The sequence below is a fragment of the Petaurus breviceps genome, unplaced genomic scaffold (assembly GCF_028583685.1).
Source record: "Petaurus breviceps papuanus isolate PSGF00001 unplaced genomic scaffold, PetGlider_PUasm1.0 90579, whole genome shotgun sequence".
Lineage (NCBI taxonomy): Eukaryota > Metazoa > Chordata > Mammalia > Diprotodontia > Petauridae > Petaurus > Petaurus breviceps.
The window spans coordinates 1,350,222-1,362,820 of NW_027187278.1; the positions used below are offsets into that span (position 1 = coordinate 1,350,222).

General features: G+C 38.0%; 1 pseudogene; it reads right to left on the reverse strand.

Annotated features, from left to right (window-relative positions):
• Window positions 1-120: 120 nt before the first annotated feature.
• On the reverse strand, window positions 121-11,686 carry LOC138142447 (eukaryotic translation initiation factor 3 subunit D-like; annotated as a pseudogene).
• Between the last annotated feature and the right edge of the window lie 913 nt (window positions 11,687-12,599).

A 12,599-nucleotide genomic window follows, 5' to 3' on the forward strand; every position in this document is an offset into this window, starting at 1 on the left:
TTCATTAGGCTTCTCCTTTATTTCACCTATTAATAAAACTCACTATGTGTAGACAAGACCAATCTCTGTGGTGTCCTCCAGTCTCTTCCAGTCAAAGAGGAGGGAAGATTTGCAGGGGAGTGTTCATCTGGCTCATGCTTCTTCCTCTTCCTCCTCCTCCTCCTTGTCCTCATTGTTGTCATACTCTTGAGTTGAAGGTGTTCTCGGACAGGCTGTAGATGAGGATCACCTGCTTGTTGGGGTCCTTGAGGATGAGGTACTTGCCCTCCTCCAGCTTCGTGCAGATGTTCATCATGCAAGGCAGGATGCCCCAGGCATTCTCCACACTCAGATTTATCTGACTGGCCAACTTTTGGGCTTGAACTTCTGAGTACCCAGGATGACGTGGGGAGCTGAGTCTTTGACGTGATAGAGGGACACATACCTGAGCTTGAGGCACTCAGATCCAGCCAGTAGTGCATCAGGTCCAGCATGCCAGCTTGTAGCTTTTGTTCTTCAGCTACATGGCAATGACCGCCCCCCGCTGAGAGTCCAGCTTCTGCCACCAGTCCATGCCATTACAGTGCCTGTAATTCTACTCTTTGAGGGTCTTGATGTTGATGAACGACACCTCTCCATTGGCCCCCGTCATCACACCATCATGCTCACAGCGCACGATGAGGTCAATGTCATCGCCAAGCTTCCACCAGTTGTACCTGTACACCACCGAGGCAATTTCATTCTTGTCCATATCATCCTCCACAAAGGGATTTGGGTTGGGAAACATATCTTTCCTTTCCCATTTTTAGGCACTGCTGGGAGAAGTGATTTATATAGGTGGCCTCCATGGCAAGGTTATGGGGAGACATAAAGGAGTTGCCTTCATCCTAAGGGGACTCAATGGCAGTTTCACTCACAGTGAGGAGATCAAAGTTGGAGTTGAACTTTTTGTTAAAAAATCTTGGACCAAACCCTCTGGACAACAATATTCCAGGAATAGACTGAGCCAGTAGAGATCATCAGTGTGGCCAGGATGGCGTCTGTGGCAAACACATTACCTTGAATCTTTGCCAGCTTGTGGATGACCAGGTCATCTGTGTGGTGATGGTGTGGAAGTTGAGAGCCAGACTGAATCTGAACACTTTTGTGGTGGCAAGATGTATTTATGGGAGGGACCTAAGATGGGCAAGTAGTCTGGGGTGATTGGAGGATGGGTCTATGGAGAATTTGAGGGGAGTGGCCAGTAGACTTGAGTGACTAGAGGTTGGCCTCCTGGAACCAAGAGAATGGGGTTTAGATAGAATCAAGGGTGGGAAGTAACTGAAGATGTCCTGGAGATAACAGATTATGGAGACCAGTGCTAGGTTAAGGGTAACACCAAAATGGGCATAGCAATAATGCCATCTGCACACTTTGTTGTGAAGGTCCAATGAACTTATGTCAAACCATCTTTAAAGGCTAGAAAACTATGTATTCTCTACTATGAGAGTATAGTTGTTAATATCAGTTCTTAAAAATATGAAGTACTATATTAAAGCTAATAACTATCAAAGGTCCAAATACTTTAAAATGTGTAACCACCACAATACACTGTGTTGCTTTTCATAGAAGCAACTTTGAACTCAAGTTGGGCAGTATCCCACTTGGAAGTTCTACTTCTACTCTGTATTTACCTATTGTTAGTGCCATGACATCTAGATCTATTATCTAATGCTTCCCAATAATTCCTAGAAAACATTTCCTCTGTTTTTTTCTACGATAATGGGGGGGCACTATTTGTCTGAAAACAGGATCACTAAGGATTATAGAGAAGTTTCAATTGAGAGAGAGCATGTCAAGAGCTCTAAAACTTAGAATTCAGGGTAACTTACTGACTAAGAATTCATGGCTAAGGAAATGCAAAACTGTTACACCTATTAGGAAAAACAGACAGACGTACAAACACACACACAAACAAACATCAAACCTTGACATACATATGTCATTCTTGTTTTAGAAAAACAACACTTTTGGCTCATTACTGGGCAATAACCACCAAATTGCTCATTTATTTATATGTTTATCTACATCTATCTATCTATCTATCTATCTATCTATCTATCTATCTATCTATCTGTCTGTCTGTCTATCCATTATCTATCTATCCATTATCTATCTGTAGAAATGATGACACTCATTACTGTAAGATTATAAAATCTTAGCATCTATCAAATGCCTAGCAAAAAGAAAACAACAAAAACCTGGGGCTTTGTATTATATAATTAGAATCTGCTTTCACAGATGGACAAATGAGAAATATAGGTAGATCTACACACAGACATCTACATATGCACATAATCAAAAAAACATTCATTTGAACATGTGCAAATACACATACCAATATATGTTTGCATATATGCACACATATTTATATGTGTTATATATATGTGTGTATATGAGAGAGAGAGATAGTGACAGAGAGAAAGGAAGATACTCAGGACCATTCATTTCATCACTGTGGAGAATTCCAGATGAGGAAATTTCTCTGCAGTATATATTGGCCCCTCCTCTGCAGATGACAGTTCTTTTTGCTGAATGGTTAACTAATGTGCCTGGGCTTATGCTGCCCATATGTGTCAGAAGCATAGATTGAATCCAAGCTTTCCTGCTTTTGGATGACTCCACCCACCATACACAGAATTACACATTTATACTGGACCTTACAGCTCTCCATACAAAGCTGAACCTTGTTAAATTCTACATTCGCTGTGCTATTATGGTTTGCCTCTTCCTGTATTCTTTGTAGGTCTCCAACAATATTGCTAAACTCTCCTGTTTGTTCTTATCTCTCTTAAGATATTAAAAAAACTTGGTTTTTAGGCAACTAGAATGAGTTGAATACATATGAATACATACCCTATTAAGAGATGTCCAGAATAATTCAACTTCCAGCAGCCAAGATGGTGGCATAAGCAGTAAATAGCTGTAACTCTCCCATATTCACCTCCAAACAACTATAAAAAGCACCCCAAAACAAACCCTGGAATAGCAGAACCAGCAAAAAAGACAAGGTGAAACAATCTTTTAGCCCAAGAAATTTGGAAGATTGTCAAGAAAGGTCAGTTTCATGGGTAAAAGAAGAACACAACCCAAGACAGGAGGCATCTCAGCAAGTCAGCACCAGTCCCCACCTCAAAAGAACATTGGGAGATCCTGAACCCCAGTGCAGTGGAGCAGGCAAACCCCAACACCAGAACCCCCCCCCCCACTTGCCTCAGCATAGTTATGGGAAAGGACAGACTGAAACTTCAAGAAAAAACAAAACAAAACAAAACAACATTAGTTTCAGTCAAGGCCTGGGCAAACAGGCAACCTTCAGTGGCCAGACCACATGTGCTTCAGTGTCGACTGTGAAAATTCAGGAACACCCCACTGGCCTCAGCACAAAACAGACACCAGTGCTAAGACCCCGGCTTAGCACTAGGTAAACTACTAGGCATCTATGGCCTCTAGCAGTGTGAGTTATACCATATGACACACCTCATTGAAACACCAAACAGGAGGGCCTAAAGGCAACATCAGCACAGTACCAGGTAAATGTCCAGGACCTGCAGTTGCTGGCACAAGAAGCCTGAGATAGAGGTCCATCCATTCTGGGAGCAAAGATCAGATTTAAAAGAAAAAGATTAAAAAAACAAACAAAACCAAAAGATAAGCAAAAAAAGAAAGAAACTGACCATAGAAAGCTATTGTAGTAACAGGGAAGACCGAAACACAAAGTCAGAAGAGTACAACAATGTCAAAACACCTATGGGCAAAACACTAAAGAAAAGCAGGAAGTGGTCACAAGCCCAGAAAGAATTCATAGGAGAGTTCAAAAAGTAGCATAAAATCACATAAAAGAGATAGAAAAACTGATAAAAGAAATTATACAAGTGAAGAATGAGTCCACAGCATGGAAAAGTACTCAAAAAGTCGAACTGGCCAGATGGAAAAGGAGATGCAACAATCTACTGAAGAAGCAACTCCTTAAAAAGTACAACTCAACAAATGGAAAAAGGAAGCACAAAAGATAACTGAGGAAAACAACTCCTTAAAAGAATTAGGCAAGTAGAAGCTAAAGACTCTATGAGACAACAGGCATCAATCAAAGAAAATCAAAAGAATGAACAAATAGAAGAGAATGTAAAATACCTCATGGGAAAAACAATTGACTTGGAAAATAGACAGTGCTAGAATCATTAGAGTACCTGAAAACCATAATCAAAGGAGGATCTGGACAGCTTCTTTCAAGAAATTATTAAGGAAAATTGCCTTGATATCCTGAAATCAGAGGGTAAAACAGTCATTGAAAGTATCCACTGATCACCTCAGGGAAGAGATCTCAAGATAAAAACTCCATGGAACATTATAGCTAAATTAAAGAATTATCAGGTCAAGGAAAAAAAATATTGCAAGTGACCAGAAAAAAAAATCAAAGTTTAGGAAGCCACAATCAGGATTACACAGGATTTAGCAACTGCAACTTTAAAGGATTGGAGGTCATGGTACATGTTATATTCTGGAAGGCAAAGGAGCTAAGACTGCAAATAAGAATCACCTACTCAGAAAAATTAAGTATACTACTTCAAGGGAAAAAATGGTCATTCAATGAAATAGAAGGATTTCAAACTTTCATAAGGATAAGACCAGAATTAACCCAAAAATTAGATTTCTAATATCAAGACCCAAGAAAAGCCTAAAAATGTAAAAAAAAAAAATGGAATAGAGAACATAAAGGTTTCAATGGAGATGAAGTGGCTAAATTCCTACATGGGAAGATACTTTTAATTATTAAAAATTGCACTAGTAATGGTACAGCTAGAGGGAATATACATAGAAAGAGGGTATGGGTATAAAGTGAATTTGAGAGAATTATATAAAAAAGAAAGAGAAGTACACTGGGTACAGAAGGAAGGGAGAGGTAGAATGGGGGAAATTTCACGTGAAAAAGTACAAAGAATGTATTATACTGGAGAGCAAAATGGGATGCGAGTAGAGACACCTCTTGAAACTCTGATAAGCATCAGCTCAAAGAGGGAATAATATACACAATCATTTGAATATAGAAATCTGTTTTATCTTACAGGAAAGTAGGGAGAAAGAGATTAAGTAAAGGGGGTGGGGGGACTGACAGAAGAGAGGGCAGTGTGGAGAGACAGTGGCCAGAAAGCAAACATTGTTGAGGAGGGAAACACTGAAAGGATAGAGGACAAACAAAAGGAAAAACAAGATGGCGGGAAACACACAATAATAATAACTCTAAATGTGAATAGGATGAATTGATCCATAAAACATAAGCATGAAACAGAGTCCTACAATATGTTATTTATAAACACACACACACACACACACACACACAAACACACACACTTGGAGCAGAGAGAGTAAAGGAAAAGGCCTGGAGCAGAATCTATTATGCTTCAGCTGAAGTAAAAAAGAAAAAAAGCAAGGGTAGCAATCCTGATCTCAGACAAAACAAAAGCAAAACTAGACCTAATTAAAAGAGTAAAGAAAGGAAACAACATGTTGATAAAAGTTACCATAGACAATGAAGTAACATCCATACTAAGCACATGCATCAATTAGTAGAACATCCAAATTCTTGTCTTATTTTAAAAATGTATGTTGTATTTTTCTTTTTCCCTTAGATACATGTAAAAACAATTCTTAACATTAATTTTAAAAATTGAGTTCCAATTCCTCTACCCTCCAGGTGCTCTAATTGAGAAGGCAAATGGTTCAATATAGGTTATACATGTGTAATCATGCAAAATACTTCAATACTAGTCATGTTGTAAAAGAAAACATAGACCCCCCAAAAAAAACAACCCTCAAGAAAAATAAAGAATGTTAAAAAAAAGCATACTTCAATCTATATTAAGACATCATCAGTTCTTTCTCTGGGTATGGAAAGCATTTTTCGTAATAAGTCCTAAAGAGTTGTATTAGATCATTATTTTGCTGAGATACCTAATTTATTCACAGCCGATCATCTTAAAATGTTGCTGTTACTTTGTACACAATACATTTCACTTGGCATCAGCTCATCTAAACCTTTCCAGGTTTTCTGAGAATATCATGCTCATCATTTCTTATAGCACATTAATATTCCATCATAATCAGGTATCACAATTTCTTCAGTCATTCTTCAATTGATGGGCATCTCCTCAATTTCAAATTATTTGCCACCAAAAAAAAAAATACTGTAAGTATTTTTGTACAGATAGGTCCTTTTCCTTTTTAAAAAAAAATCTTTTTTGGGATACAGACCTAGTAGTGGTACTACTGGGTCAAATGATATGCATGATTTTGTAGCCCTCTGGACATAGCTCTAAATTGCTCTACAGAATAGGTGAATTGGGTCACAACTCCAACAACAATGCATTAATGTCTTATTTTTTCTCACATTCCCTCCAGCATTATTGTTTTCCTCTTTTGTCCTACCAGCCAATCTGGTAGGTATGGGGTAGAACCTCAGAATTGTTTTAATTTGCACTTCTCCAATCAATAATATGTTAGAACATTTTTTTCTATATGGCCATAGCTTTGATTGCTACATCTAAAAATTTTATATTTTTGATCATTTATCAATTGGGAAATGGTTTTTATTCTTATAATTTGACTTAGTTCTCCATATGTTTGAGAAATGAGGCCTTTATCAGAAAAAACTTGCTTCAAATTTTTCCCCCACCGTTACTATTGCTAACTGTATTTCACTCCATCCTATTCTCTCTCATTTATTCTATTTTCTTTCTCCTTTCAACCTGTCGCTCATCAAAAGTGTTTTACTTCTGACTATCTCCTCCCCCTGTTTGCCCTCTTCTATCATTCCCCCTCTTCTCTTCTCCCCTTCCCCTCCTACTTTCATGTAGGGTAAGATAGATTTCTTTTTTTAATAGGATTTTTCCTTAGTTACATGTCAAGAATTTTTTAGCACTCATTTTTACAAGATTTTGAGTTCCAATTTTTCTCCCTTCCTTGCTCACATTCTATCTTCTAAAAATGCTAGGCAGTGCAATATAGATTATATGTGTGCTGTCATATAAAAATTTTTCCGTATTAATCATAGTTGTGAAAGAAAAAAGATTAAAAAGAAAAAAATAAGAAACATGAGAAAGTGAAAAATATGCATTTAGAATCCATCACTTTTTTAATTTTTTTTTTTTATTTTCAGAGAGGGCAAGATAGGGCAATTGGGGTTAAGCGACTTGCCCAAGGGTACACGGCTAGTTTTTGTGTTGTGTCTGAGGCTATATTTAAACTCAGGTCCTCCTAACTCCAAGGCCAGTGCTCTATTCACCCCAAATCCATCACTTCTTTATCTGGATATGGATAATATTTTCCTTCGTGAGTCCTTTGCACTTGTCTTGGATCATTGCATTATTGAGAAGAGATGAGTCATTCATATTTGATCATCACACAATGTTGCTGATGCTGTGTACAATGTTTTCCTAGTTCTGCTCATTTAACTTTGTCAGATCATACAAGTCTTTCTGTGATTTTCTGAAATCTAAGTGTTCACCATTTCTTATTGCACAATAGTATCCCATTACATTCTTATACCACAACTTGTTTAACCGTTTCCCAATTGATGGGAATCCTCTCAATTTCCAATATGTTGCCACCATGAAAAGGGCTGCTACAAATAATTTTTCACAAGTAAATCCTTTCCCCTTTTTATGATATGTTTGGGACACAGACCTAGTCATAATATTGCTGCATCACAGGGTAGGCATGGTTTGGTTACCCGTTAGGCATAGTTTCAAAATGTTCTCCAGAAGGATTAGAACAGTACACAAATCCACCAACAGTGCTTCAGTGTCCCAATTTTCCCATATCATCTGCAATATTTATCATATTCCTTTTTCTCATATTAGCCAATCTGATAGGTCTGAGATGGTACCTCAGAGTTGTTTCAATTTCCATTTCTCTAATCAAAAGTGATTTAGAGCATTTCTCCACATGCCTATAGATAGCTTTGATTTCTTCAACTCAAAACTACATGTTCATGTCCTTTGACTATCAGTTGGGGAGTAGTTTATTTTTTTTTTATTTCATTCAGTTCTCTTTACATTTGAGAAATGAGGCCATTATCAGAGACACTTGCTATAGTTGTTTCCAAGCTTTCTGCTCTTTTTCTAATCTTGATTGCATTGGTTTTGTTTATACAAAAGCTTTTAAATTTAATATGATTAAAGCTATTTATTTTACATCTTGTGATGCTCTCTATCTCTCATTTCTTTATGAATTCTTCCCCTCCCTATAGATCTAATAGGTAGACTGTTCCTTGACATTCTCATTGGCTTATGGAGTCAACCTTTATCTCTAAATCATGCACTGATTTTGACCTAATGTTGGTATATTGTGTGAGATATTGGTTGATAACCTAGTTTGTGTCCTGTTGCTTTCCAGTTTTCCTGGCAGTTTTTGTCAAAAAGTGAGTTCTTAATCCCAAAAGATGAGTGGTCTAGGTTTATCAAACGCTTGGTTACTCTGGTCATTGACTTCTCTGTCTTGTGTAACTAATGTATTCCACTGCAAGTGCCCACAGCCAGGAGCTTTCTGCCCCACTGCTTCTGTGCTCACTGTTTGTGTGCCTGTTTCTTCTCACCCCCACCACTTGTAGCACAGCTGGGTCTGGTGTTCCTGGTCAACAGAGGTTCCCTCAATCTTCCTGAGCTCAGATACCCAAGTCCCCTCAGTATCCCAAGGGTAAAATTTCTGATGACTGGGGTCAAGGCAGCCTCTCTAACCAACTAACCCCAGGGCTTGCCTCTTGTTTAACAGGCTTGCCACTTGCTGTTAACAATGGAACCTGACCTGGAGGTGTTTAATCTTCAAGGGACTACACCTTGTCCTTGGATTTTTCTTCTGATCTTCTCAAATTGTCCTGGGAGGACTGTAGTTATGCCCCTGTTCTTATTTATCTCCACCAACACTTTGCTCTAAGGTGTTATTTTAACTCTTTTGTGGGGGAAAACCTTGAGAGCTTGGAATTTTCTGAGCTATTCTGCCACCTTCCCAGAATTCTTTCTGAGATGGAGCTTTCATCTGATCCTCCTGGGCCAAAAGACTGTTCTACCCTGTCTTTTCTATGACTCTTGTTCCAGTATTTGTTCTGGGGTGTGATTTTATGGTTGTTTGAACATGAATTTGGGAGAGCTATAGCAATTTGCTGCTTATTTCATCATCTCCAGGTTAAGAGAGATTTATTTAACCAATTGAGCACAAATATTTTTTTTCCTTTTTGAGCCAATTCTGATGAGAATAAGGTTGACTCATTATCCCTCATCTTCCTAATATTTCATTCCACTTTAAAATCATTTTTCTTGACTGTTGTATATTAGATAATTAACCCTATTCTACTTTTCTATTTCCTTTTCTCCCAGTTCATTCTTCTCTCATCCCTTAATTTTATTTTTATGTATCATGTCTTCATATTCAATTCATACATGTGCTCACTATCAATATGTGCTCCTCATGGCCCTAATTATGAGAAAGTTCTTATAAGTTTCAAGTGTCATCTTCCAATTTTAACATGCAAACAGTTTAACCTTATAAAGTCCCTTATGATTTCCCTTTCCTATTTACCCTTTTTTATGTTTCTTTTGAGTCTTATATTTGAAAATCAAATTTTCTATCCAATTCTATTCTTTTCATCAAGAATGTCAATTTCATTGAATTTGCATTTTTCCCCTTAATGATTATACTCAGTTTATTTGGCTAGGTAATTTTTGGTTGTAATCCTAGCTCTTTACTCTCCTGAATATAATTTTTGAAGACCTCTAAATCTTTAGTATAGAAGCTATTAAATCTTGTGTTATCCTGACAGGTTCAAGTTGACACTTCAATTGTTTCTTTTTGACTGCTTACAAGATTTTCTGTTGACCTGAGAGATTTGGAATTTGGCTCTAATATTCCTGTCAGTTTTCATTTTGGTATCTCTTTCTGGAGCCGATTCATGATTTCTTTAAATTTCTATTTTACCTTCTGATTCTAGAATGTCAGGGAAGTTTTCCTTGATAACTTCTCAAAAGATTGTGTCTAGACTCCTTTTTAATCATGTCTTTCATGTAGTCCCCAAATTTTTAAATGATCTCTCCTGGATCTATTTGCCAGGTCAGTTGTTTAATCAATCAGATATTTCACATTGTCTTTTTTTTCATTCTTTTGGTTATGTTCTATTGTTTCTTGATTTCTTATAAAGCCATTAGCTTCCACTTGCTTGATTCTAATTTTTAAAGATTTATTTTCTTCAGTGAGTTTTTATACTTCCTTTTCCATTTAACTCATTCAACTTTTTTTATCCAGAATTTATTTATTTTTAGGTTTCAACATTCATTTCCATAAGATTTTGAGTTCCAAATTTTCTCCCCATCTCTCCCCTACCCCTCACACCAAGGTAGCAAACATACTGATTATCCCTTCCCCCATTCTGCCTTCTCTTAATAGCCCTCATTCCTCCCTTCCCCCTTACTTTCTTGTAGGGCAAGAAAAATTTCTAAACCTCATTGCCTGTATATCTTATTTCTCAATTACACGTAAAAAGAATTTTTAACATTTGTTTTTTACAATGTTGAGTTCCAGATTCTCTTCCTTGTCCCATCCTCACCCACCCCCACTGGGAAGACTAGCAATTTAATATAGGTTATACATGTTAAGTTATGCAAAATATTTTCATAGTAGACATATTGTGAAAGACTATATTTCCCTCCATCCTATCCCACCCCCCATTTATTCTATTTTCCCCTTTGACCCTGGCCCTTTTAAAAAATGTTTGCTTCTTACCACCCCACCCCCCAATCTGCCCTGCCTTTTATCATCCCCCTCCCCTACTATACTACCATTCCTCCCTACTTTCCTGTAGGATAAAATACTCAATTGAGTGTGTATATTATTCCCTTCTTAAACCAAATTCATATGGATGCTTGTAATATTTTCTCCTTGACCTGGGAACTCCAGAACCTGGCTATAATATTCCTAGGTGTTTTCTTTTTAGGATCTTTTTCAGTAGGTGATTTGTGAATTCTTTCAATTTCTATTTTGCCCTCTGGTTCTAAATTATCAGGGCAATTTTCCTTGAGAATTTCTTGAAGGATGATTTCTATCTTCTTTTTTTGATAATGGCTTTCAGGTAATTCAATAGTTTGTAAATGATCTCTCCTGGATCTATTTTCCAGGTCAGTGGTTTTTCCAATGAAATATTTCACACTGCCATCTATTTTTTTTTCATTTGTTTGGATCTGTTTAATAGTATCTTGATTTTTCATAAAGTCATTAGTTTCCATTTGCTCCAGTCTAATTCTGAAGGAGTTATTTCCTTCAGTGACCTTTTGAATCTCCTCATTGGCTTTTTGGGCCTCTTTTGCCATTTAGTTAGTCTATTTTTTTGCTTTTTTTGGAAGGCAATTGGGGTTAAATGACTTGCCCACGGTCACACAGCTAGTTTTTGTATTAAGTGTCTGAGGCCAGATTTGAGCTCAGGTCCTCCTGACTCCAGGGCTGGTTCTCTATTCACTACACCACCTAGCTGCACCCTAGTTAGTCTGTTTTTTAAGGTGTTATTTTCTTCAGTAAGGTTGTTGACTTTCTTTTCTTGATTTTCTTACATCATTCTCATTTCTCTTCCCAATTTTTCCTCCACTTCTCTTACTTGATTTTCAGAATCCTTCTTGAGCTTCTCCATGGTCTATAACTACTTCATATTCTTCTTGGAAGCTTTGGATGTAGGACTTCTGACTTTGTTGTCTTCTTTGCTCCGTGCTTTGATCCTTTTTGTCCCCCAAAAAGGAGTCTAAAGTTTGATTGCTGTGCTTGCTTTGATTGTTCTGCTTGCTCATGTTACCAGTCAATTACTTGAATTTTGAGCTCTTTGCCATAGTAAAATTCTGCTTCCAGAGGGGAGAGATTTGTCCCAAATTGCTGGGGTTTTTGCAGCTGCTGGAGCTATTACTTCCATGCCCTCTCTGCAGGCCCCACAAGCTCTGGCCCACTTACCACACACCCCTAGACCTCTACCCAAGATAACAATCCAGATCCAATTAAAGCAAGAGTGCCTAACCTTTCAATGGTTGCTTGGTCCCCCTACAATCTGCAGGCAAGGAGCTCTTAAGCAGCCACATGGTGGTGGCTGCATAGCTACAGCACCTCCATTGCTTCTTGCCCCATGGGTGATCCCAGACTGTACTTTTCTGTCCTCCTTAGTTCCACCAGAGTTCCACACTGATCTTTTACTTGCTCTATGTCATTTATGGCTTGATAAGTCTGGAAACTGCTACAGCTGCAGGTGATTCACTGCCCTGAAGTCTTCTCCAGCCATCCTGGGGCTAAAACCCAGCTCACATGGGGCTGGGCTGGGTTCCCAGTGCTGTGATGGACGCGTGTTGTAGGCCTGCTAGACTGCCTTCAATGGGAGATTTGTTTCTCTCTGTCACTTTGTGGGTTCTGTAGCTCTAAAATTTGTTTACAGTCATATTTTTATAGGTATTTGGACCCCTGAGTCCTGCTCTGTCCCTGGCTATGCTGGCATGGTCCATGTTGGACTGCATTCTGCTCCTATCCTGGTGTGATAGACCTTTCCTGTTGTCCTTCCAGTTTGT